Source organism: Tursiops truncatus, chromosome 15 (assembly GCF_011762595.2).
Source record: "Tursiops truncatus isolate mTurTru1 chromosome 15, mTurTru1.mat.Y, whole genome shotgun sequence".
NCBI lineage: Eukaryota > Metazoa > Chordata > Mammalia > Artiodactyla > Delphinidae > Tursiops > Tursiops truncatus.
In genome coordinates, this window is record NC_047048.1 from 84,607,900 (window position 1) to 84,635,055 (window position 27,156).

General features: G+C 54.1%; 1 long non-coding RNA gene across 1 annotated transcript; it reads right to left on the reverse strand.

Moving 5' to 3' along the window:
* Positions 1 to 3,014: 3,014 nt before the first annotated feature.
* LOC141276569 (uncharacterized) lies at positions 3,015 to 27,093 on the reverse strand. The gene is made up of 7 exons (XR_012326417.1): positions 25,089 to 27,093; positions 21,720 to 24,829; positions 18,782 to 19,155; positions 17,203 to 17,278; positions 10,417 to 16,860; positions 9,141 to 9,249; positions 3,015 to 9,005 (listed from the first exon to the last, which is right to left on the reverse strand). It is a non-coding gene; the product is annotated as an uncharacterized lncRNA (long non-coding RNA).
* Between the last annotated feature and the right edge of the window lie 63 nt (positions 27,094 to 27,156).

Genomic DNA, 27,156 nt, shown 5'->3' on the forward strand with positions numbered 1-27,156 from the left:
CTTTTCTTCCTCTTGTCTGGTTAAGCCCCTCCCTTTGCTGTGGGCATGAATCCTCCTGTTTCCTGTCGGCTGGTCCCAGAGGCGAGGTTGGGGTGACGACCCTCCTCCCAGCCTTCCAGCCCTGGGCCTGCCTCCTTCCCGCCGGGCGGTGAGATGGACAGAGCCCGGGCGGTGAGGCCACGGGGTCTCAGGGGAGGCCTCTCCAGGTGGAAGCTCACCATCTGCTTGGAGCAAGGCCAGCATGGGGAAGGGGGTACCTCAGATGCCTCCAGCGGCCTGGGAAGGGTGAGCCCGAGGCCGTTATGCGGTCCTGGGTGGCCACACACTGGGCGCCATCAGACAACAGAATCGCATCCAGCTCTGGAGGCCAGAGCTCCCAAACGCAGGCCGTGCTGCTTCCTTCTGGAGGGTCGTGGAACACCTCCTGTGCTTCTGCCAGCATCCTTCACTTGTGGCCACTCCAGTCTCTGCCCCCATCTCGAGTGGCCACCTCCTCCCTGTGTCCTGTGCCCTCATCTCCTCCCCCCAGGACACCTGTCACTGGATTGGGGCCGCCCTAGCCCAGGTGGTCCCGTCTCGAGCCTTACCTTCACTTTATGTACAGAGGCCCTATTTCCATGTTCTGAGGCTCCTGATGGGACTTATATTTGGGTTTGTCTTTATTGCCCCCAAAGAATAACCTCTGTGATCCCTGCTGGCCGACGAGACCAGGGTGGGAACAGAGGTGGGCAGCCGAGGCCCCGGCAGCCAAGCGCCGTCCGCCGCAGGCCCGCCCGCCATGGCTCGTGCACGACCCGTTTAGAGTGAAGCTGCCCGCGCCGGACCGTGGGCTCCTGCGCTATGATCACGTGTGTTTTCTTCCCTGTGACAGCCCGCGCAAAGCAGGGCCTGGGTGGGAAAGGTGAATTTGTGGTCAGGTGGGAGACCCAGCCGGCTCCCTCCTGCTCTGCATCCCCAGCTCCCACCTCCAGCTCCCCCAGGCTGGCCGGAGCCTTCCACGTCGGGGCTGGCAGAGCCTGTGCGTGCCCCGTGGTGGGACTCTGGGTGCCTCAGCCCTGCAAGGGCAGCCAGCCCTGAGGCGGTCTCCCTTCAGCACTGACCCCTAGGAGCCCACTCGCCCCTTCCGCCTGCTGAGCTCTGGAAATATCTCTGCTCCAGACCTGTGGTGTGGGTCAGCCCGAGGGGCATCCCTGATGCCCACCCCCGTCCTGTGCCCGGCTGCCCTGGGGCAGACCGATCCAAGCTATGGCCCCGGCCTCGCCGAGCTGTGCCCCCAGACAGTCACCGCCAGCGCCCAGGGAGGGTGGCATCGTCCCCGCCACCCACGGACAACGTGCAGGCGTGTTCTAGACGCCGGGGAGACGGCACTGAGTGTGAAGTCCTGGGCTCTGGAGCCCTGCTCGTGGGGCAGGAGCCGGCGGAGGGCGGCCGCGCTGACGCTGAGAAGTGAAGCAGAGTCTCGGGAGAGCGGGCAGCCGGCAGGGGGAGCGGCCGTGGGGCAGCGATCGTATTTTATTCAGGGAGGCAGGGAAGGCCTTGCTGATGGGGGCCAGCAGAGTGCTAGGGCAGGCGGAACAGCCCTGCACCGGCCCGGAGGGCACCGTGGCTTTGGGGGGCGGCAGAGGAGAAAGCGTGCAGCCAGCGGGCCCCGCCTGCCCCGGGACCGGTGGCCTGTAGGCCTCTGCTCGTGCCCAGGGAGCAGAGCCAGGGCAGGTCCTAGCAGAGGAGCCCTGGGACCCGCTCCGTGTTAGCCTACCAGCCGGGGGTGGGGCGGGCCCCTCTCAGCCTGCGTGTCCTCCACATGGCGAGAGGTGACGGGCAGCCGCTGCGGGGGGCGTCGCGTGGCTCCGTCGGCCTGGGTCCCCCCATTGCTTCGTGCACTGGGCCTGGACACTCACAGATGGACCTTTAAAAATACACAGTCGTGTTTAGGACTAATTTCTATTTGTGGAGGGTGATGCTCGTTTGCCATTTATAGCAGCGGCATGAACGCTTCTGAATGTGTTTATTGAAGTACAAGGAAGCCTGAGCTGTAAGGAGTAATCTACGGCAGAGCTGGGCGGGGGGCGTGGTGTCTGTCGACACTGGGGGGGTGACTCTGCGAGGCTCAGTGGCGGAGCCCTCGCCACGACACCCCAACTGAGGCCACGACAGTCGGGCCAGAGTCCGCCCTCAGGCCCCATCGGTGCCCCGAGGGTCGGGGCCGGTGGTGCTGGGAGAACGTCAGCGGAGTCCTGTTTTCTCCTGCATGAGGTGCCCGGTCGTCCCACTGTGCTTCCTGTGATGATGTCTCTCACAAAAAGGAAGACAGTAGCAGGTGGGGCAGTCAGACCCCCTTCTGTGGCAGAGGACAGAAACGAGCTCCAGGATCAAACAAAAAAGAGGGCTAACTGGCTCATGTGATTGAACGCACAGGGCGCCTTCAGGCCTGGCTGGATCCGGGACGCTCCGGGCAGGACCCTCGCCGAGGGCACGTGGGGACCTGAGGTTCGGGTTCGGTTTGTCGGTCTGCCCACCCTGGCACTGGTACTGTCCCCAGCCTGTCGCTGCCATGTCCCTGCTGAGGCAGCAGTGACCAGAGATGACCAGCCGCCTTTGATGGGCAAGAGGGAGGGGCACTTACTCCCTGCTGGGGTTCAGAGGCACAGCAGTCGCGAAGGAGGGACCCCTGCCCTGAGCGAGGTCCTGATGTCAAGGGCCCGATGGATGTCTGAGCATATGCACCTGTCCATACACGTGGAGATGGATACTGACCGTGCAGCTGTCGGGGGGAAGCGGGTTAAGGATGGCGCTGCCGTGCCCTTGGGTACCTTGTGTGCCACATTCAGAAAGAGGCCTCCTGGCAGCCTGGCTGACGTCGCTGCCTTGGCGGCACGGAGCCGTCTGCATTCACCCATCACAGAGGCGCCAACCCGCACCAGGAATCCCACGGCCACTCCAGCAGCCTCTGGTTTGCTGTGTGCCACTGGGGACATCGTGAGACTCAGCGTCCCCACCTGTGAGATGGGGCAGGGCCACATCACCGAAAGAGTGAGCAGGAAGGGAGAGCACTTCCTAGCCTGGGACAGTCACCGTGCTTCTCCCCCTCCCCTGCCCCAACACCACCCCGACCCTGGGGACCCACATCGTGGCTGTCCCCGCGTCCCTGTCTGGTGAGCCCCACACTCTGCTCTGATGGTACCTCCAGGGGAAGCCTGTCCCCGCTCCCTGAGTTCATTTATCTCATGAACAGCTGAGAGGACCTCTCGCCACCTCACCGGGTGGTCGTGATCCCACCTAACAGAGGGTGGGGGGGGGGGTCCCTGTAAATGAAGGATGGATGGATGGACGGATGGATGGAGGATGGATGGATGAGTGGTCGGGTAGGTAGATGGAGGACGGAGAGAGGAAGCAGGGAAGGAGGCAAGACTTAATCTTTTGTGGGAGAACGTTCAAGGTGTGACGTGGCACCCAAGCAAGTGTAAGCTGTTTCTTTGATTTTTTCATGTCTCCTTGGGCGCAGGTTCTAACCACGTTCACAAAAAACATCATCAGCTGTTTAGACGTGTGCTCGGTTCATGTAACGAGCACGGACTGAGTGCGTTCTGTGTACCGGCTCCAGGCTGGGCTTCCAGGGGCCCAGCCTGAGTGTGAGGCCGACCTCGGGGTGCTCTCCATCTCCGAGGAGAGTCAGGCCCATGTTTGTTGAGTGACTGTCAGAGGGGTTGATCCCAAGGACTGTGGGGCTGTGAGGAGGGCAGGTCCATTCTGCGGTGGGGGAGGGGGTCCCCTGGAGGCGCCGTCACAGCCGGTTCTTGGCAGCGGGAACGGGGGCCCAGCACGAGGTGGGTCCCCAGGGTCTGGCCGGTGTCAGAGCAGGTGAGGGGGGAAGAGCAGTGACTGTCCTGGTCTTGGGACTGCTTTCCCGCTCGCTATTTCAGGCACGTGGCCCTGCCCCCTCTCCCAGGTGGGGACCTGAGCCCAGCACGGCACTGGGGCCCCTCCCCTCTCGCCCCCTACCTAGGAGCCTGTTCAGAGGCCCCGATGTGCTCTCCTCACTCTCCTCCTCCAGATACTTCATCCCTTGAAGGGACGCCCCAGCTGTGTGCCAAGGAGCTGTTTCCTGCTCCTCTGAGAGGCTCACTCCTGGGGGAGGCCTCTTGGAATAAGAGCCAGGGCGGGGAGGAGGGGAGTTAGCACCGCCACCCCCCAGCTGCACACCGGCCCTGGGCACGTGGACTGCGGCGCTGACAGAGGTGGAGGCCAGACATCCATCTGGGTAGGAGACAGTGTGAGCCTCCCGAGCCACCTCCCAGCTCTGGTCCACACCCTCCACTCAGCCCTCACTCATCCTGTCACCTCTGGGCAGAACAGCCCACCACCTCCTGGAAGCCTCCCTGGTTTCCCCGGCCCTCGTTCCCTGAGAAGTTTGTGGCATCACGATGAGGCCGGTCCGGGAGGTACCTGGTCTGTGATGCCTGATGTCAGAGCCCAGGGCCACCAAACGTCTTGTATTTTTTATTGAAGTACAGTTGATTTACAATGTTGTCTTAGTTTGAGGTGTGCAGCAAAGTGATTCAGTTATGCATATATAAAGCCACAGATCCCTTTTCATGTCCTTTCCCATTACGGTTTATTACAGGATATCGAATACAATTCCCCGTGCCGTACAGTAGGAACTTGTTCTCTATTTTATATACAGTAGTGTGAATCTGTTAATCCCAAACTCCTAATTTATCCCTCCCCTCCCTTTCCCCTTTGGTAAGTTTGTTTTCTGTGTCTGTGAGTCTGTTTCTGTTTTGTAAATAAGTTCATTTGTACCTTTTTTTTTAAGATTCCACATATAAGTGAGATCATATGATACTTGTCTTTCTCTGACTGACTTCTTAGTATGATCACCTCTAGGCCCATCCATGTTGCTGTAAATGGTATTATTTCATTCTTTTTTATGGCTGAGTAGTATTCCATGTATATATGTACATCTTCTTTATCCATTCATCTGTCCACGGACATTTAAGTTGCTTTCATGTCTTGGCTATTGTATACAGTGCTGCTGTGAACACTGGGGTGCACGTATCTTTTTGGGTTATGGTTTTCTCCGGGTATATGCCCAGGAGTGGGATTGCAGGATCATACAGTAACTCTATTTTTAGTTTTTTTAAGGAACCTCCGTACTGTTCTCCATTGGTTGTACCAATTTACATTCTCACCAGCAGTGCAGGAGGGTTCCCTTTTCTGCACACCCTCTCCAGCATTTGTTGTTTGTAGACTTTTTGATGATGGCCATTCTGACTGCTGTGAGGTGGTATCTCTTTGTAGTTCTGATTTGCGTTTCTCTAATAATGAGCGATGTTGAGCATCTTTTCCATGCCTCTTCGCCGTTTTTATGTCTTCTTTGGAGAAATGTCTACTTAGGTCTTCTGTGCATTTTTTGATTGCGTTGTTTGGTTTTTGTTATTGAGTTGTGAGCTGTTTGTATGTTTTGGAGATTAAGCCCTTGTCAGTCGGTCGCATCATTTGCAATTTTTTTTTTTTTTTTTTTTTTTTTTGCGGTACGCAGGCCTCTCACTGTTGTGGCCTCTCCCGTTGCGGCCTCTCCCGTTGCGGAGCACAGGCTCCAGACACGCAGGCTCAGCGGCCATGGCTCACGGGCCCAGCCACTCCACTGCATGTGGGATCTTCCCGGACCGGGGCACGAACCCGCGACCCCTGCATCGGCAGGCGGACTCTCAAACTACTGCGCCACCAGGGAAGCCCCATTTGCAAATATTTGCTGGCAGTCTGTAGGTTGTCTATTCATTTTGTTTATCATTTCCTTTGCTGTGCAAAAGCTAACATTTATTTTTGCTTTTATTTCTATCACCTGGGGGGACTGACCTAAGAAAACATTGCTACGATTTATGTCAGAGAATGGTTTGCCTATGTTCTCTTCTAGGAGTTTTATGGTGTCATGTCTAAGTCTTCAAGCCATTTTGAGTTTATTTATGTGTATGGTGTGAGAGGGAGTGTTCTAATTTCATTGATTTACGTGAGGCTATCCTGCTTTCCCCACATGGGCTGTGGGTCTGGGAAGGAGAGAGAGAAATGGAGGGACTCACGGATGGATGGAGGAGTGGATGGAGGGAGGCTGGGAGGGAGGGAAAGAGAGTGGCAGTCTGTGACCGGTCTGTGACCGTCCGCTGTTTATAATTCCTTCCAGAGCCCCCTAGGGATCCTGAGCACATTTCCCTGAATGGTGGGGCTGAGAAGTGGGCTCTTCCCTGAACCTCTTAGGGGAGCGGGACTTGGGATCGTTCATTCCTTGGAGGCATTTCAGAAGGTCCCTTTCTGCCCTGGACCCCAGAACCCTCCCTCCCCAATGGTGCCAGTGAGAGGTGGGCTGTGGTCCCAGCAGGGAGCTGCCCACCAGGCTCGTCCTCACCTGTCACAGTTGGAAACACCTGCGGCCTCTGCTCAGAACAGGGGTGTGGAAAGGCCCCCTCTGCTGACCTGGGGTTGCTGCACCAGTGGGTCCAGGTGGAGAAGGGCTGGGTGGCCCCTTCAGTGCCCAGTGAAATTCGCCGTCCCCATCAAGCATCATTTTGCCTTTTAAAATTCACACCTGCATCTGAACGCTAACCACTCCTTCCAGACTGTGTTCAGACACAGAGTAATGCTGGTGTCTGTGTGCCTGCAGGGAGAGGGGAGAGGGCTTGTCTCCCTTCTCCTGTTTGAATTTCTGGACTGAGGCTGAACTAGACACTGAGGATGCTAAAGAAATGAGGTCCCTGCAGACACACGTCTGGGGGTCGCCCCTCTTTCCAAACTGTCCACCCCTGGTCTGGCAAACCCAGCACAGCGTGCTGTGTGCTCCAGGCCCCCTTTTCCTTATTTCTACCTCGATCTACACCTGTGGAAGCCAGGCACTGAGGTGAAGGCAGAGACCTCACCACCCACCGCAAGTGAGAACTTTCTTCTGCCAGGCCACCTGCCGAGCGCCCTGCAGCCAGCGCCCCCGGGCAGGACGGGGACCCAGCTGAGTCCGTCCAGGGAATGTATTTCTTTAATGAAAGTATAAACAGCCTGTAAACTAAAACCCAAACTGATGCTGTCTTCCTCCCCCTCATGCCCTTCTAGAAAGTTCAGCAGTACACAGTCATCGTTCAAGCGACAGACATGGAAGGAAACCTGAACTATGGCCTGTCCAACACGGCCACAGCCATCATCACGGTGACGGACGTGAACGACAACCCGCCCGAGTTCACTGCCAGCACGGTGAGTGCGCGTCCCCTCGGAGAGGGTCCCGGGACTTCGGGCTGCTTCTCTCTCTGCTGCCACCTGATGGAAGGAGCTTGACAGACGAATAGACAGGCTGTTAACAAAGGCCCCGAGCGGCGGGGGGCTGAGCGGGAGAGGAGCTCCGGGTGTCTGCAGGCCCCTACTGACCACTGGCTGACACCTGGAGAGGCTCCCAGGACAGAGGGAGTTGGACCCTCCTCCCGAACCCGGAGGAGTTGACCAGCGGTGTTTGGGCTCCAGGGTCAGCCAGTGTCGGGTGTGTGCATGGCTGCACGCGAGGCAGGACTGTCGGGGGGGATGCCTGGGGACAGGGCAGGTCCCTGCGGCAGGACCGCAGCTGGCCCTCCACGGCCCACCATCAGCAGGGGGGCAGCGGGGCGTGGGGGACACATTGTACGTCCTGCCCCTTCAGGCACGGCCAGCGGGCTGTGACCAGGCCACGTGCCAGGCTGCCCAGAACCTGAATGACCACAGGAACGCCCTAGCGGCAGAGCCGAGGGATCACAGAGCCACGCGTCACGCGCTCCCAGTTCCTCTGAATTCCAAAGGAGCTGCGTCTTTTGGGCCACGCCCCCCGGAGTGGGGTTGCTGACAGAATGGGAACATATACCCACCCTGCGGGTGCCCGTCCAGAAATGCGGCAGATGCAGGGGGCCAGATGGGCAGAGGGGAGGGTCAGTGAGGACTCCCCGGGCAGTGCTGGGAGGTGGAGGCTGCCCCCTCCCCCCAGGGTGTCAGGGTTGCCTTCTCTGAGCCTCACTCCCGCGGCACGAGTGGATGAGAGGGTAACAGCAGTAACAGTAACAGAAGAACTGGAGCGCAAGCCCAGCTGTGGAGCGCCCCTCACCCCCCACTCCACCAGGCAGCAGCCTGGGCTTCCTGGTCAACCTCTGGGCCCCACCAGCCCCATGAGGCTCGGGACCCAGTTAGGGAGGAGGATGCTGAGGCTCAGAGAGGCTGAGTCACTTGTCCAGAGCCACTCAGCCCACTAGGAGCAGCTGGGGCTGAGCCCAGGAAGCTGTGCTCTCATGCCACAGCGGAGGGGGTGGGGGGGGACAGAGAGGAGACCCCTCATTCTCCCAGTGGGTGGGTCAGCTTGCCGTGAAGGCATCTCACAGGCGGGAGCCCCACCAGCGTCCCTGCATGCCCTCATCCTGCTTCCCCACCTGCCCACAGGCTCCAAATTCTGGAGTCCTCAAATCCCACATCCCTGCAGTAAGGCATCTCAGAGTCCTAGGCTCTGTGTCCGGCTGGACCAAGCCAGAGGAGGGCAGCCTCAGCCACGAGGGCACAGCGCCATCTGGTGGGCAGATGGCAGATCGCCCCACAGAGGGAGCTGCTCAGGTCTCTGCCCACTGGTTAGGGTGGGATGGCTTCCATTCTGTTTGCTCTCCACGGCCAGTGGGCAGTGGCAGGAAGGGCTCAGGAGCAGCGTCCCAGGGAGTCTGGACATGAGGAGAGCAGCTCATTGTTCGTTGCACCGAGGTCTGACGTGCCTACAGTATGAGGCACAAATCTTGAGTGAAACCTTCCCCCCGGCCAGCAGCAACCCAGGCCCATCGTCCAAGGTGAGCTTTACCTGTTCTAGGATGTCATGTAAACGGAGTCACACGGAACGCACGATTCCCTGGAGCCGCCCACCTGGTGGCATAAGGCCTCTGGGGTCCTTCCTTGTTGTTGTATCAGTTCAGTCAGATAGGGCCCCGCCCATCTGGGTTTTTTCTGTTCTCAGCTTGGACCCTTTGGAACTAGGAACAAGTTTTCATTGCCTCACCCGGCTTCACTTAATCATTATCTATCTCTTTTTTAAAAATTAACTTGAGTATTTGGTTAGGTAATTCACACACACGGTACAGTACCTTAAAAGGTATAAAATGACTTACTTTGAGGAGGAGCCCCTTGTGTTTTCACTCTGACCCTTGCGTTGTTTTTGGTTTTTCCGCTTATGATATGTCTTGAAGACCTTTCCATATCCACAGATTCCGAACGCCCCTGAAATTTTTTCAACATGTGTTTAGAAATAATTTCAAGCTCACAGAAAAGTTGCAAGAATAGAAACAGGGAAAAGAATAGCCTCACAGAGAGAAGACAAGATGGTGGAGTAGAAGGCCTTGCGCTCACCTAACACAAAAGCACCAAAGTCACAGCTAACTGCTGCACAGTCACTCATCAATAAACAAGAAAGACGGGCTTCCCTGGTGGTGCAGTGGGTAAGAATCGCCTGCCAATGCAGGGGACACAGGTTCGAGCCCTGGTCCAGGAAGATCCCACGTGCCGCGGAGCAACTAAGCCCGTGCGCTGCAACTACTGAGCCTGCGCTCTAGAGCCCAAGAGCCACAGCTACTGAAGCCCATGCGCCTAGAGCCCGTGCTCCGCAACAAGAGAAGCCACCACAATGAGAAGCCCGTGCACCACAACAAAGAGTAGCCTCCACTCGCCGCAACTAGAGAAAGCCTGCTCGCAGCAACGAAGACCCAACACAGCCAAAAATAAATTTATTTTTAAAAACAAAAGATTATCAGCTGATTTTTTTTCAGCAGAGACTATGCAGGCCAGAAGGGAGTGGCAGGATATATCTAAAGTGATGAAAGGAAAAGGCATACAACCAAGAATACTCTACCTAGCAAGGATCTCATTCAGATTTGATGGAGAAATCAAAAGCTTTATAGACAAGCAAAAGCTAAAAGAATTTAGCACCACCAAACCAGCGTTACAAGAGACACTGAAGGAACTTCTCTACGTGGAAAAGAAAAGGCCACAACTAGAAACAAGAAAATGATGAAATGGGAAAGCTCACCAGTAAAGGCAAACGTACAGTAAAGGTAGGAGATCATCCACACAAGCATGGTATCAACACCAGCCATCGTGCGAGGAGGAGAGCACAAGTGCAGGACACTGGAAGTGTGTTTGAAATTAAGAGATCACAATTTAAAACAATCATATATTTATATACACTGCTGTATCAGAACCTCATGGTAACCACAAACCAAAAATCTATAATAGACGTACACACAAAAAAGAAAAAGGAATCCAAACACAACACTAAAGATAGTCATCAAATCATAAGAAGAGAGAACAAAAGAGGAAAGGAAGAAAAAAGACCTACAAACCCAAAACAATTAACAAAATACCAGTAAGAACATACATATCAATAATTACCTTAAATGGGGGCTTCCCTGGTGGCGCAGTTGTTGAGGGTCTGCCTGCCGATGCAGGGGACACGGGTTTGTGCCCCGGTCCAGGAGGATCCCACATGCCGCCGAGCGGCTGGGCCCGTGAGCCATGGCTGCTGAGCCTGCGCGTCCAGAGCCTGTGCTCCGCAACGGGAGAGGCCACAGCAGTGAGAGGCCCGCGTACCGCAAAAAATAATAATAATAGTTACCTTAAATGTAAACGGGTTAAATGCTCCAACCAAAAGACGTGGACTGGCTGAATGGATACAAAAACAAGACCCATTTGTCTACAAGAGACCCACTTCAGACCTAGAGACACATACAGACTGAAAGGGGGTGGAAAAAGGTATTCCATGCAAATGGAAATCAAAAGAAAGCTGGAGTAGCAATACTCATATCAGATAAAATAGACTTGAAAATAAAGACTACTACAAGAGACAAAGGAGGACACTACGTAATGATCAAGGGATCGATCCAAGAAGAAGATACAACAATTGTAAATATATACGCACCCAACACAGGAGCACCTCAATATATAAGGCAAATGTTAACAGATATAAAAGGAGAAATTGACAGTAAATAAATAATAGTGGGGGACTTCAGCGCCCCACTTACATCAATGGACAGATCATCCAGACAGAAAATCAGTGAGGAAACACAAGCCTTAAATGACACATTAGACCAGATGCACTTAACTGATATCTACAGAGCATTCTGTCCGAAAGCAGCAGAATACACACTCTTTTCAAGTGCACACGGAACATTCTCCAGGACAGATCACGTGCTGGGCCACAAAGCGAGCCTCAGTAAACTTGGGAAAATTGAAATCATATCAAGCATCTTTTCCAACCACAACACTATAAGATTAGAAATCAACTACAAGAAAAAAAACTGCAAAAAAACACTAACACGTGGAGGCTACGCAATATGCTAGTGAACAACCAATGGATCACTGAAGAAATCAAAGAGGAAATCAAAAAATACCTAGAGACAAATGAAAACGAAAGCACTATGATCCAAAAGCTATGGGACGCAGCAAAAGCAGTTCTAAGAGGAAAGTTTATAGCAATACAAGCTTACCTCAGGAAAAAGAAAAATCTCAAACAACCTAACCTTACATTAAAGCAACTAAAGATGAAGAACAAACAAAACCCAAAGTTAGTAGAAGGAAAGAAATCATAAAGACCAGAGCAGAAATAAATGAAATACAGACTAAGAAAACCATAAAAAAAGATGAATTAAAGTAAAAGCTGGTTCTTTGAAAAGATAAAATTAATAAAACTTTAGCAAGACCCATCAGGAAAAAAAGGGAGAGGACTCAAATCAATAAAATTAGAAATGAAAAAGGAGACATTACAACCAACAGCACAGAAATACAAAGGACCACAAGAGACTACTACAGGCAACTATATGGCAGTAAATTGGACAACCTAGAAGAAATGGACAAATTCTTAGAAAGGTACAATCTCCCAAAACTGAACCAGGAAGAAATAGAAAATATGAAAAGACCAATTACAAGTACGGAAATTGAATCTGTGATTTAAAAACTCCCAACAAACAAACGTCCAGGACCAGATGGTTTCACAGGTGAATTCTATCAAACATTTAGAAAAGAGTTAACACCTATCCTTCTGAAACTATTCCAAAAAATTGCAGAAGAAGGAACATTTCCAAACTCATTCTATGAGGCGACCATCACTCTGATACCAAAACCAGACAAAAATACTTCAAAAAAAAATTACAGGCCAATATCACTGATGAACACAGATGCAAAAATCCTCAACAAAACACTAGCAAACCGAATCCAACAATACATTAAAAGGATCATACACCACGATCAAGTGTGATCCATCCCAGGGATGCAAGGATTTTTCAGTATCTGCAAATCAATCAGTGTGATACACCACATTAACAAATGGAAGAATAAAAACCATACGATCGTCTCAGTAGAAGCAGAAAAAACTTCTGATAAAATTCCACACCCATTTATGATTAAAAAAAAAAACTGTCCAGAAAGTAGGCATAGAGGGAGCCTACCTCAACATAATAAAGGCCATCTATGACAACCCCACAGCTAACATCATACTCAATGGTGAAAAGCTGAAAGCATTTCCTCTAAGATCAAGAACAAGACAAGGGGACTTCCCTGGTGGCGAAGTGGTTAAGAATCCACCTGCCAATGCGGGAGACATGGGTTCAAGCCCTGGTCTGGGAATAATATCCCATATGCTGCGGAGCAACTAAGCCGGTGTGCCACAACTACTGAAGCCTGTGCGCCTAGAGCCTGTGCTCCGCAGCAAGAGAAATCACCGCAATGAGAAGCCCATGCACCACAGCAAGAGTAGCCCCTGCTCGCCTCAACTAGAGAAAGCCCGCGCACAGTAACAAAGACCCAACGCAGCCAAAAATAAATAAATTTAAAAAGAACAAACAAGGATGTCCACTCTCTCTCACCACTTTTATTCAGCATAGTTTTGGAAGTCCTAGCCACAGCAATTGGAAAAGAAAAAGAAATAAAAGGGATCCAAACTGGAAAAGAAGCAAAACTGTCACCGTTTTCAGATGACATTACACTGTACATTCATTGAGAATCCTAAAGATGCTACCAGGAAACTACTTGAGCTCATCAGTGAATCTGGTAAAGTTGCAGGATACAAAATACACAGAAATCTGTTGCATTTCTATACACTAACAACAGAAGATCAGAAAGGGAAATTAAGGAAACAATCCCATTTACCATGGCATCAAAAAGAATAAAATACCCAGGAATGAACCTACCTAAGGAGAAAAAAAAAAAAAAAAAAAAAACACCTGTACTCCAAAAACTGTAAGATGCTGATGAAAGAAACAGAAGATGACATAAATAGATGGAAGCATATACCAAGTTCATGGATTGGGAGAGTCAATATTGTCAAAATGACTATACTACCCAAGGTAATCTACAGACTCAGTGAAATCCCTATCAAATTACCTATGGTATTTTTCACAGAACTAGTACAAAAAGTTTTAAAATTTGTATGAAAACACAGAAGACCCCGAATAGCCAAAGCAATCTTGAGAAAGAAAAACGGAGCTGGAGGAATCAGGCTCCCTGACTTCAGACTATACTACAAAGCTACAGTAATCAAAACAGCATGGTACTTGCACAAAAACAGAAATGTAGATCAATGGAACAGGATAGAAAGCCCACAAATAAACCCACACACCTATGGTCAATTAATCTACGACAAACGAGGCAAGAATATACAATGGAGAAGATACAGTCTCTTCAATAAGTAGTGCTGGGGAAACTGTACAGCTACATGTAAAAGAATGAAATTAGAACATTCTCTAACACCATACAAAAAATAAATTCAAAATGGATTAAAGACTTCAACATAAGACCGGATACTATAAAACTCCTAGAGGAAAACATAGGGAGGACACCCTTTGACATATCGCAGCAATACATCTTTGGATCCATCTTCCAGAGTAATGAAAACAAAAATAAACACATGGGACCTAATTAAACTTAAGAGCTTTCGCATAGCAAAGGAAACCATAAAACGAAAAGACAACCTATGGAATGGGAGAAAATATTTTCAAATGAAGCGACTGACAAGGGATTCATCTCCAAAATATACAAACAGCTCATGCAGCTCAATATCAAGAAAACCTAATCAAAACATGGGCAGAAGACCTAAGTAGAAATTTCTGCAAAGAAGACACACAGATGGCAAAAAGGCACGTGGAAAGATGTTCAACATCACTAATTAGAGAAATGCAAATCAAAACTGCAATGAAGTATCACCTCACACCAGTTAGAATGGAAATCACCAGAAAATCTACAAACAACAAATGCTGGAGAGGGTGTGGAGAAAAGGGAACCCTCTTGCACTGTTGGTGGGAAGGTAAATTGGTGCAGCCACTATGGAGAACAGTACGGAGGTTCCTTAAAAAACTGAATATAGAACTACCCAGCAATCCCACTCCTGGGCATTTATCTGGAGAAAACCATAATTTGAAAAGATACATGCACCCTAGTGTTCACTGCAGCACCATTTACAATAGCCAAGACATGGAAGCAACCTAAATGTCCATCAAAAGATGAGTGGATAAAGAAGATGTGGTACACATATACAATGGAATATTACTCAGCTATAAAAAAGAATGAAATAATGCCATTTGCAGCAACATGGATGGACCTGGAGATGATCATGCTAAGTGAAGTCAGACAGAAAGACAAATATCATCATATATCACTTACAGGTGGAAACTAAAAAAATGATACAAATGAACTTATTTACAAAACAGAAACAGACTTGTAGACATAGAAAACAAACTTATGGTTACCAAAGGGCCGGGGGATAATTTAGGAGGTTGGGATTAACATTTACACACTGCTATATATAAAATAGATAAAGAACAAGGACCTACTGTATGACACAGGGAACTCAATGTTTTCTAATAACCTGTATGGGGAAAGAATCTGGAAAAGAATATACGTATATATGTGGATAACTGAGTCACTTTGCGCTACACCTGAAACTAACACACACTGTAAACCAGCTGTGCTCCAGTTACAGCAAACACAAAGGAGAGCTCCGCACCCCGACCCTGTCGGCGCCATGCCGTGTGTGCCCGCTTCTCCCTGTAGGTGCGCCCACACAGTCCTTTCTGAGCTGCTTGGGAATCAGTAGTATGCGTGATGCCCTCACATCTAAAGGCTTCTGAGTGTATTTCCTAAGAGGCTTTTCTCCGTCAGGAAACAGCTGCTAGCCCTTTTTCCACCAGAGACACCTGAGGCCCAGAGGGGTAATTCGGGCTACCCGAGGTCACACAGTGAGACAGAGTCCAACCCACATCTCCTCCCGCGGGCCCACCTTCGCACCACACCTCTGTCCTTCAAGACCCCAGGTGTGTCTCCTGTCCCCTTCTGAGATGGAGCAGCGCTGCCTTCCCGGGTTTCCGCAGCTCCAGAGAGGGGCCCCGAGGCTGCCCTGACACCCGAGCTCCCGCAGGGCACGTCCACGGGGGATCACTTCCGCCCACCGTCCCGAGCCCTGATCTGGCTTTGACGAGCCCTGGTCGGCCCTGACCTGACCCTCGTGTGGCTCTCTGCTTCTAGCCTGAACCTCGTCTGCCCTTCTGCACGCCAGCCGCCCTGCAAACGCCCGCTGATCCCCTAGAAAGGCCGGGTCCTAGATGGCCTGTGAGGAAGCGATGGGGCGGAGAAAAGGAGGGTGCGGTGCACCTTCCTGACCTGTTTGCGCTGGGGTGTCCACACGAGGGGAGGGGAGATGATCAACAAGATACCCCCGGATCCGCACACACGCCTGAAAAAGGGGCAGCCCGGGAATTACACTGAGACCCAGGAGGGAGTTTGCATGTGACCCAAGGAGGTGCCCTGGGGCACATGCCAGGGGAACGTTCCTGCCTGCACGCCTGGATGAAGGAAAGGTGGGCACAGCCTGGTTCCCGGGACTGTTCCTCAGGAAGATGCCCCTCCGGGCTTTCGGAACGGCTGCCTCTTCCCAGAGTCGCCCCTGCCCCTCCTCCACCCCAGTCGGCCTCAGCCAGGCCCGGGCCCTGGAGGCCAGGAGAGCACATAGAGGCCCTGCCTGCTTACTGTTGGGGCTGTGGGGCGGCGTGGATGTGTGTGGATTGCCTAATGTCCCGGGGTCACACGTTATGACATGGCCCCTCGGGACGGGTGGAGGGCAGGGCCCCAGGACACCGTCTGCTGGGCTCAGTGGGGGCGGGCGGGCGAAGGCCTGGGGCTGGCTGCACCCCCTGCACAGCCAGGCTAATTTTATCGAGCTTAATCAAGAGCCATCAGCAGAAGCTGCAGAGGTGGGGGTGGGGATTTGCATGATCCAGTTCCTGTTCTGAAATGTTAATTAGACGTCGTTCTCCCTTCGCCTGCTCGAGCCTGCGCTCCCTTGCTGCCACCGCGAAGCGTCCCTCAGCACCCCTGCAGGGTGAGGCGGGTCCACGGGGTAGGGCCGAGGCCCCCAGGACACAGCCGCAGACCCGACCCAAGGGCCTCCCTCTGCCTCATCCTCAGGTCCTGGAGCAAAGCCCTGAGACCCAGCCACACACAGGCCCACGGGAGGGTCTCCTGGAGTCGGGAAGCCCCCTTCTGCCCCCCCAACCCCCGGGGCCCTCCTAGCTTTGTGCCCTTAGGCTGACAGTCGGACCTCTCTGAGCATCAGAACGTTTTCCCCTCTTGGCGCGTAAGTGTCACATGGCTCAAGGTGAAGCTGGGAGCATCCGCTCATCTACAGGGAAGTTTGTTCTGTGCCCTAAAAACGCCGCGGGTGGTACCTGACCCCCATCACAGGGGCACCGACTGGGCGGCGGAGCAGACAGGGTCCCGGCTCTGCCTTCAGCGGGTGAGGGGTTCACGGTGGAGGCACCAAAACGTTCATTCCAAGTCCAGTTTCCTCATCTGTTAAGAAAGGGAGGATGGGAGTCCTTAAGGTACATCGCGCTACCGTTCCAGACTGTACGTGATAGGACATACTTGTCTTTACTGTATATGTGATTGGATGACCTATTCCCCATGCCAAGGCAAGCATGAATAAAGTTAAGCTAAATGTTAAAAAAAAAATAAAGGGGGGTGAGATCATGGTGGGTCCCCTCCCAGGGTCCTCTGAAGACAGAAGAGAGGGCGACAAGCACCCAGTAGCCCTTCTTTCTGGAAAGGGGGTGAACCAAAAAGCTGGGGAGGTGCTTCAGGGTCCTCTCCCTGAGCTGGCGTCCCAAGGGCCACGTCCCAGGCGGCACTCACCTGTTCTCACAGCAGCACCGCAGGAGGGGACAAGGCTCCAGAGTCACCACCCGGGCCCCGGGCCCCAGGCTTCTCCCTGTGGGTGGAGGAGGATGGATGTCAGCCGCCAGGTCCCCCGTTATGAGCCACTGGTCCCACCCGTCAGATTCTGATTCCAAACTCAGAAGCCGACAGAAATCGTCACCGTTTTACTGGAGAGGAAACTAAATTTCAAAAGTTAAAATCGCCGGAACGTTATGCCACTACCACCTCCCGCTCCCCTGCACCAGTGCCGCGGCCGCATCCCTGGGCCGGAGCCCCGGGGCCAGGCGCTGCGGAGAGAGGAAGAGAAGAGAGCAGGAGCTCGGAAGTGCTGTGGGCTGTGAGGGAGAGAAGGAGGGGAGGCTTGGAAGTTCTGACTGCAGATGATAAAGAAACTAAAGACAAAACAAAAAGTAAAACCATAGGAAGGTCAGAGGAGAAGGCACGTTTTCCAACAGAAGCCAACGCAGCCCCGGGGCTTCCAGGGCGATCCCTGAGTTCCCGGCTCAGGAGAGGACTGGGTGGGGGGCACCCCCCTCGCATAACACCCTCGGTCATACCAGGGTCCAGGGCCCAGAGAGAAGGCAGCTGGGGGAGGGTCAGGTCCTCAGGCCTGAGCCGCGCTAGGACCAGCGATGGTTCGAATACTGGGGCCAGAAACAAAAGCATCATCTCGGGGAGTCTGGCATCCCCAATGGAGCAGGTGCCCTGGTGGTCCCCGGGTCTGTGGGGACAGGCCCTGCCATCCTCCATCCTCTCGGCCTGGCTGAGGGGTCTTCCCTAAGTCCCGGCTGGGCTTCACTGTTCCCACCCAAATCCTCCACTCTGCTAATGTGACCCTCCCCTGGGAGCCCCACAGATTTGTGCGGAGGAGCTGGGGTTGTGCTGGAAGGCCCAGGCACGAATAGGAAATCCACCCTGCCTCTCGAGATGGGGGTGCACGTGAATTCTGGGTTACAGCTATGCAAGAAATTCCAACACTCTTCCAATTCTTCCTTTCCCAAGCATCCGCCCTTACATCCCACGGGGCATGGGGGAGGCTTTCCCTGTGCCTGAAAACCCAAAAATTTAAATTTAAAACTCATTATGGCTATAGGGGAAGGTTAGTAAGAAAACCCTGAGCCAGGCTTCCCAGCTAAGGCACCTCTTTGTGAACCTTTATTAAACTTGCATGAATTAAAATAGACTTTTCAAATAAACTTCACCCGGAAGTTTGGAAGGAACTGGTCTCCGGAACACGCAGCTCTCCCCATGCCGTGAAACCACAGGCCCGTATTCTCGGGGGACCAGAGCAGAGTGGGTGGAGGCGCCCAACAGGGCCCCCATGGGGTGCACTGAAACTGGGCTGTGGCGGGGGGGGGGGGGGCCTGTCAGTTGACGGCACCAGAACCCACCCTGATTAAGCCAGTGGCCGCCAAAGCACATGAGGGGCCACAGACTCCGAGAGCCGCGTGCATCAGGTTGGGGGCTCCGCCGGGGGTACCCCCACCTTCCTCTGCCACGGGGCGCAGAGGCCTCAGCTCCCATCTCCATCGCTGGACACGGTGCCACCACCCACCTTCTGCCACTGCAGGCGCCAAAGCACAAGGTCTCTCTGCCTCTCTTCTGAATCAAACTCATGAAGGTGTGTCCCACTGGCGGGTTCTAGATCACCTGACCAGGTCGTGGCAGTAGAGGAGGGCGAGAAAGCACGATTCTGGAAGATAAAGAAGGGAATTCAGAAGGTGCTGGAGAGCCAAACAGCCTACTGATGTCCACTACACTGACCCTGGCAACTGAAACAAGAAGAGAATCTCCTCATCTCGCAGAAGCTGCACTGTCTTCAGGCATGGCTGGATCCAGGCTCCGGCAGTCACCCGGCGGTTTCCCTGAGCTGTGCTTTCTCTGGGCCGTGCCAAGGCCTCTTAACCTCTCTTGCTTCTGCTTCTTCATCTGCAAAATGGGGATAAGAATGGGGTTCTCCTGAGGAACCAGCAGAATAACGCAAGGGCAGTACCTGGCACAGAGTGGGCACTCGGTAACCATCGTTAGGGTTGCGCTGCTGTGAACACAACTGGAAATCCCCAGATATTTGTTCAAACTTTGTCTCCGGGTTTTGTGGCTCAAAAGCACACTGCACTGTGACAGAATGGCCACACGATTTGCATGGCCCAGTGCCAAATAAGAACGCAGGGGCCCTCATTCACAAAGTATGAAGAATTTCAAGACTGTGACCGCACAGCAGCAAACCGAGCTCGGGGCTCTCCTGAGCTGGGCCACAGCTGCACAGCACTGACTCGCCTGCTGAGACGTGCTCAGATTTCCATCACCACCTCGACACCAGCACCAACACGCCCAGCCACGCACACAGTCTTTGCCTGCCCGTAACTACTGTGGCCACGTGAACCCCACTCACCGATGGGCGTGGTTTGCAGCCCTCACTGCTGCGGCAGGAAAGAAAGGGTTGAGGCTCTGTGTTTGATCATCTGCACATCTGCAGCTGCTGACCCCAGGCCCCAAGCCCATGTCGGGGACCACTGGGACGGCAGGAGCCCAGAGATGGTTCAGCTCGGGAAGCCCTCTCTGCAGCTGCGTCCCCACTCCTGTTCGTTTCCCATTTTGTAAACACATTTTTAGTCTCTTGCAAGCCCCAGGTATTTGCATTGGTCCCCTGCTGCCTATGGGAAGGGCTTGAAGGGGATTTAGGAGGGGGGCCTGGCATGCGTGCGTGCGTGCACAGGCAGGGATTAGTTTGGAGGCGGATACGTGCAGAGGAGCCTCGGGCTTTGCTGGGCCTCAGCTGGAGGAAGCAGAGCCCTCTCTAGACGCCTCCTCGTCGGCACGGACATGGGATGGGCCAACCTGTGGGAGTCACCGTGTCTGCGTGCAGCTGGAAGCAGAGGCCCCCCAGGGTCAGCAGAGAACCTCTCCAGGCTTCCACACGGGTCTGTAATGTTGTCTTTTCTTACACTTCGCAGTACGCAGGGGAAGTCCCCGAAAACCGGGTGGAGATGGTGGTCGCAAACCTCACTGTGATGGACCGAGATCAGCCCCACTCCCCGAACTGGAACGCTGTCTACCGCATCATCAGCGGGGACCCCTCGGGCCACTTCAGCGTCCGCACGGACCCCGTCACCAACGAGGGCATGGTCACCGTGGTGAAGGTGGGTGCTCACCTCGCCTCCTGCTGGGCTCCCTGAGCTCTGCCCCCACCACGTGCCCCGAGGCAGACGTAACAGGAGTGATATTCGGGTTCAGTGCGTGCCACCCCAGTGTCCAAGGGCAAAGGACTGCGCCCGACCTGCCAGGGGCAGAGGCAGCCTCAGCAGGACCGGTCACGTGCCCCCAGGGACTCTGCAGGCCTGACCTGCCACCCACCCCCCAAAAGATAACTCTCCCATCTCCTCCCTCGCACCTGGCCCTCAGCTTCTGAAGCTCAGAGGCCGAGAATCAGCCTCTTCTGCTTCCCGGCCGGGCGGCGACAAGGCTTTGCCCGAGGCAGTGAGTGAGCGGTGCCCCAGTGCCCGGAGGAGGGTCAGGGTGGCAGGAACAGCGGGAGCAGGCCAGTTTGGGGGTCGCGGTAACCTCTGCAGCTCCCAGCAAGGCTCAGCGAAAACACTTCACCCCAAGCCTCCCCCACGTGCACTGGTGCGCCCCCGGCCCTGCCCCACGAGCCTGCACCCACGCTGGGCTGCTCCCCTCAGGGTGCAGACCCGGCCCCTGGGCTTTGAGCGAAGGGTCGTGGCCACACGTGGGGGAGGCAGCTGAGCGGAGGCCCAGTGAGGCTGTCTGGCCTCTGATTGAAACTGTTGGAGCAAATTACTCTCTGATTTCTCTGTTACCAATATGTTTTGTTTTGCCGTCCGACAGACTTCCGTTGGCCATAATCTTTCTGGAAGGTGTCCTCACTTAGACTGGCGACACAATTTTTAATGCATGACACGTAGCATTACTCCCTGTCCTCCAGGGACACGAACAGATAAATATGGGAGAAGGACCACTTCCTTTAGTGACTTCTTCAGAGGCACACCCACCGTGATTTTAGGAAGCAGTATATTGCAGTCGCTGCCAACACTCGGGGGCCCTGGAGGCCTGGCAGCCGCTTAGTTCTCGGCGGCAGGGTGGGCGGGGGGGGACCTCAGCCATGAAGAGGCAAGCGCCAGGGAGGGACGTGGCTTCTCACCGGGGGCTCCAGGGGCTCTGCAGGTAACACCCATTCCTTCAGCAGATGAGGAGACCACGGCTGCAGAGGACGGGGGCTCCCGCAAGGCGAGCCGGGGGGACAGTGGGGAGGACGACGGAAGTGTCGGCCCAGAGCCCCGATCTCTGCTGCCACCTCCAGGCCTTCCCGTCGGGCAGGCACTGCGCCTTGGGGAGCCTCGTCTCCGTCCCCTTTCCACGCCCACTCAGCACTGTTACTTTATAGTAAACTCTTCCCGTGCTCAATACCTTGCTTAGTAGCAGGAGCTGAGAAGGCATGGGTTTGATGCACCAGGTGTATGACGGTCAATACTCACAGACATCAAGGCTGAGCTGCAGGAGGAGCCCAGCGATGGGGCAGGGCTGGGCCAGGCGAGCAGCAGGCAGGGCAGCACGGCCCCATCACCAGCACCCCCGGGGCTCGCAGGACAACTGGTCCCACGAGGCGATCAGGTCCCCTCTGAGCAGAAGTGTGTCACACCATTTACCACAAACGTTTCCAAGCACATCTAGAAGTAAGAGAGACGGGTGTACCCTCACCTGCCACTTCGGTTTCACAGTTCCCAGCGCGCTGCCGTGTCGCTCCCTCCGTGTTTTGCTGCCGTGCGGTCCTAACTCCAGGCCCTCTGCTCACATAGCTACAACCGTGACAGCACCCGAGACAGACAGCCACGCCTCCGTGATCTCCAATATGAGTCATTTGTTTTTTTTTGCGGTACGCGGGCCTCTCACTGTCGTGGCCTCTCCCGTTGCGGAGCACAGGCTCCGGACGCGCAGGCTCAGCGGCCATGGCTCACGGGCCCAGCCGCTCCGCGGCATGTGGGATCTTCCCGGACCGGGGCACGAACCCGCGTCCCCTGCATCGGCAGGTGGACTCCCAGCCACTGCGCCACCATGGAGGCCCTGAGTCTACATTTAATTGCCCTTAATTTTCCAAGTGTCTCTTGATGGTGTGGGTTTTTCAAATCTGGATCCAACCAGGGTCCCCACGTTGCATTCGGTTGTGCCATCTCTTGAATCTCTCATCATCTAGAATATTCCCCCCACCTCTGACCTGTCACAAATGCAGGGTCCGCGGTGCTGAATCTGTCCGATCGCTTCCTCTCGGAGTATCTGGTCTCTCGCTCTCTGCTCTTCCTGTAAGCAGGGCTGCAGACCTGAAGGGCCCTTCCGCGGTGAGAAGCCTGGTTGTCCCGTGCACAGCCATCTGAGCCTGACCAGTGGGCTCCGGTGCTCACAGGCCTCTCCCGTCACCGTGGAGTTGGCTCCTCCCCGTCATGACCGGCAAGCAGTCTGCAGAAGCACGGCTCTCCACCAGCCCCCATCTGTTGGTTTCATCATCTGTTGATGGTCATTGCCAAGTTCATTTCTTCATTAGGCGGTATAAAATGGTGCTTTACAATCCTGTCATTCCTTGTACAGTCCTCGGCTGGAATGCTTCTATATAAAAGAGCCCTGTGATGATGCTGAAATGCAGGCCTGCAGCTGTCAGAACAACGCCCACGCAAAGATGCCCACCCAGGTCCCAGTCTCCCAAATCTGTGCGTATGTGGCAAAGGGCACTTTGCAGATGTGAAGAAGTTAAGGATCTTGAGATGGGAGGTTGTCCTGGATAGTCCTGGGGGGCCCCCAAGTAATCACGGGGCCCTTAGAAGAGGGACACAAGAGGACCAGAGTCAGAGACCTGAGGATGCAGCAGAGGTCTGAGAGAGACAGGCTGGAAGGTGCCACGCTGCCGCTCTGAAGACGGAGGGAGGGGCCGGGAGCACAGGCGCCTCTGGGACGGAGTCAGAAAAGGCGTCCAGGAGCCTTCAGAAGCGGCCAGCCCTGCCCACGCCCCGACCTTAGCCCAGCAGCGCAGACTTTTGGCTTCTGGCCCCCAGAACTGTAAGATAACGAATGTGTGTTGTTTTAAGCCACTCAACAGGAACATGAAATTAACGCAGCTCAACAGAAAAGGCGAGAATGAGGCTTCATTCTCCACCTTTACTTCCGATTCTCAGAGCAGAACCGGTGAGCCAGCAACAGGCAGTGTCACCACCTGCATCCCGGTGTTACGGCTGCCGTAACAATTGCGTAACATGACACGCGTTTACCCTCGCACTTTTCTGGAGGTCAGGAGCCCGTAACGACCCTGTGACGGCACGTAGGGCCCACCTGGGTTATCCAGGACCACCTCCCAGCTCAAGACCCTTACCTTCATCGTGGCTGCAAAGTCCCCTTTTGCCAGGGAAAGTGACTATCCACAGATTCCAGAGGTGAGGACCTGGGCAAATGCAGAAGCAGTCAGTGAACTGCGTTTTTCACTTTCTCGTCACGGCTAAGGCTGTGCAGGTTTTTATGCGCTCGGTGTGTGGTGCTCAGCTGCAGCTAGTACGGTCTTGACCTCTGGCCAGGGGGCTCCTCCGGCAGCTGGTTCTGGGTGCTTCTGCTACGTCCCTGTGTTGGGACCTGAGTGCACAGCCCAGGTTCGTCTTGCTGACTTCTTGCCTCACATCTGGGCGGGCCATTCCTCTAGCGAGGAGTGGTACTTAGAAACCAACGTCCAGACGCGAGAGGTGCTCACTGCGGCTGCTGCCATCGCTACTGGATGTTGTCAGGGCAGAGCAAAGAAGTGACACTTCAGTGCATGTGCTTCCTGACCACCTCAAAGTTACTTCACCGATGCACATGATCATTTCATCCAAATTGAACACTGGAGGGTTTTACTAACCTTTGTTGATTTTATACTTGATCTCATTTCTCTTACACTGAAAATCTTGGTTCCTAACAACAGTAAGATAATTGCTGATTTACTTTAACCTACAATATACAATCACCCCTCGGTATCCATGGGGGATTGGTTCCGGGACACACCCCCCCACAGGTAGGTACCAAAATCCACAGATGCTCAAATCCCTTATACAAAATGGCATAGTATCAGGTTGGCCAAAAAAGTTCGTTCGGGTTTTTCCATGAGAACTTTTTGGCCAACTGAATATTTGCATATAACCTACACACACTCTCCCGTGTAATTTATACCCAATACCATGTCAGTGCTGTGTAAACTGTTGCCTGCGTGAGGCAAATTCAGGTTTTAAATTTCTGGAATTATTTTCAAATGTATTCAATCTGTGGTTGGTTAAATCCACGGATGTGGAGCCCATGGATATAGAGAGCCAATTATACATAAAAAGCTTAAAAAATAACGAATCCAAACTCCCGGCCAACAGCAAGCAAACCAGATGAATTTAAGGTTTCTTTGCAGTAACTCTTGTCCTTAGAATAAATCCCATGAAGGACTTACCGTCTAAATGCTGTCCCAGTCACGAGAAATCATTATTTTCTTGGGAGTTATATTACCATCGATATACAGTTAGTTTAATTTAACTCCGTTTGTTTCTGATTTTCAGAGATTGCTTCATATATACAAGTTTACTTGTAATACCTAAAATGTGAGAATGTAAGGTTACATGGCTCTAAAATCAAAGCTATGTGGCAAAACACACGCAGCAAACTCACACCTCCAGACGTTCCCTCCACCCTTATTCCTTCCCTCTGCTCACGGGTGACTGTTTTATAAGTTTTTGCTTTATCCTTTCAGCATTTCTTTTTGCATATTTGAGCAGATACATATGCAAATTCATGTTCCTCTCCCCCTTTCACACAAGAGGCAGCCTGCAATGGATGTTGCCTTTTCTGCTCACCAGTCGATCCTGGAGATCTCTCCGTTCCCACGTGTATCTTCCTGGTTCTTTCTTACAGCTGCAAATGTCCCCACCGTGCGGATGCAGCCCAGCCAGTGCTATGGGTGCCTGAGTTGACAGCAGTATAAATCCTCTATGAATGATACAGATGATACGTCAGTGAATATTCTTGGGCACGTAATACTCCGCACGTGTCTAAGCAGAACTGTTCAAATGCAGCTGCAGTGTGCTGTGTTGCTTGTTTTCTAGTGAGACTGTTGCAAGCTTTGCCAGGAATAATTACACATCTCGGGGCCCCAAGTGCTTCCGTGCAGCTTCCATCCCCCCTCAAAACGTGAAGAATACCCCCCGAGACTGATCGTACCCCGGAGACCCTATAACTGTAGACCATAGAACCATACTAACATTTATCATCCGGGGTCCTGACACCCCCAAAATGTGTGTCAACTGGAGAGAATGGTCATGCAAGGGCCACGCAGAGGTCAGGGGGCTCCGTGAGACCTGGTGTGTTGGTGTCCTGGGGCTGCTGTAGCAACTTACCACAGACCAGGTGGGTTAGAACAGCTGAAGGATGCGCTCTCACAGCTCTGGAGGCCAGACGTCCAAAATCAGGGCATTGGCGGGGCTGTGCTCCCTCTGGAGGCTCTGGGAGGATCCCTCCTGCCCCGTCCAGCTCCTGGGGTTGTTGGCCATCCCTGGCTCAGAGCTGCGTCACCCCAGCCTGTGCCTGTCTTCACCTGGCCCCTTTCTGTGTCTGCAGTCTCCCTCCCCTAACTCACAGGGCACCCAGGCTTGAATCGGCGAACACCTCAATCCAGGGCGACTCCCTCTCGAGACCTTTAACTTCATTACATCTACAAAAACCCTATTTGCCAAAGGTCACAGTCACAGGTTCCAGAGGGACGTATCCTTGGAGGCCACCCTTCCACCCACCACACCTGGTGAGGCACCCTGGACGGACAAGAGCCAGGCCCTCGACCTGCCAGGCTGCAGGGAGCGGGGTGGGGCCCCCACACTCCTAATGCGTGATGAGTGCCGGAGCCGCTGGCTAGGAGGTGTGCCTGGCGGGAGCCGCAGCCCCCGAGGAGCCCAGCTACTGCCACTCCATGACGTGGGAAGCTGGGGGACGGCACCCCTCGGGACTGACCTCCTGGGCCCAGAGCAGGGCGTGTGCAGACCAAGCAGCCCCACGGGCACCACCCTCCCTGACAGCCTCGCGGGCACCTAAGCCAGCTCCCCGTCCCGGCGCCTCTCATTCCAGGCGGTCGACTATGAGCTGAACAGAGCGTTCATGCTGACCGTGATGGTGTCCAACCAGGCGCCCCTGGCCAGCGGGATCCAGATGTCCTTCCAGTCCACGGCGGGGGTGACCATCTCAGTCATGGACATCAACGAGGCCCCCTACTTCCCCTCGAACCACAAGCTGATCCGCCTGGAGGAGGGCGTGCCCACTGGCACCGTGCTAACCACGTTTTTGGCAGTGGATCCTGACCGGTTCATGCAGCAGGCCGTGAGGTGGGCGCACAGAGCACCCTCGGGCCCTGGGAACAGGGAGCCCCGTCTTCCACAGAGAAGAGTCCTGAATGCCCAGTGAAACCTGCAACCCAGAAAGTCCCGGGTGGGCGCTTGGGGGCATCCCCGACTTGTGGTGTCCCCAGGCAGGGAAGCCCAGTCTGGGGACAGCTGGCATCACCGGCCGCCAGGCTGCCCTGACACGAGACGGTGGGAAAAGCTTGAAGGACATTCAGCCGCATCTAGAGTCAGGCTGGGTCCTGACCCCGCTTGACGCTCCTGCGCTTACGATTCTGTGAGTCACCAGCCCCCTCTGCCCCTCCGTCTCCCCGCCTGTAAAGGGGGCGATGGGAGAATCTGCCTCCCAGGGTCCTTGTGAGGTTAAATAGCCCGTTCTCCTTGGAGACTTCCAGCCGCTGTTGTCACTGTCCCGCGTGGGAGGACCCCGTGCAGGGCTTCAGGGAAGGACCCCCACCCCCACCCCGCGCGCGCTCGGCAGGAGGGGCTCCTCCAGCCCCTCGCCTCACCCCTCCCCTCCCTCCCCCGCAGATACTCA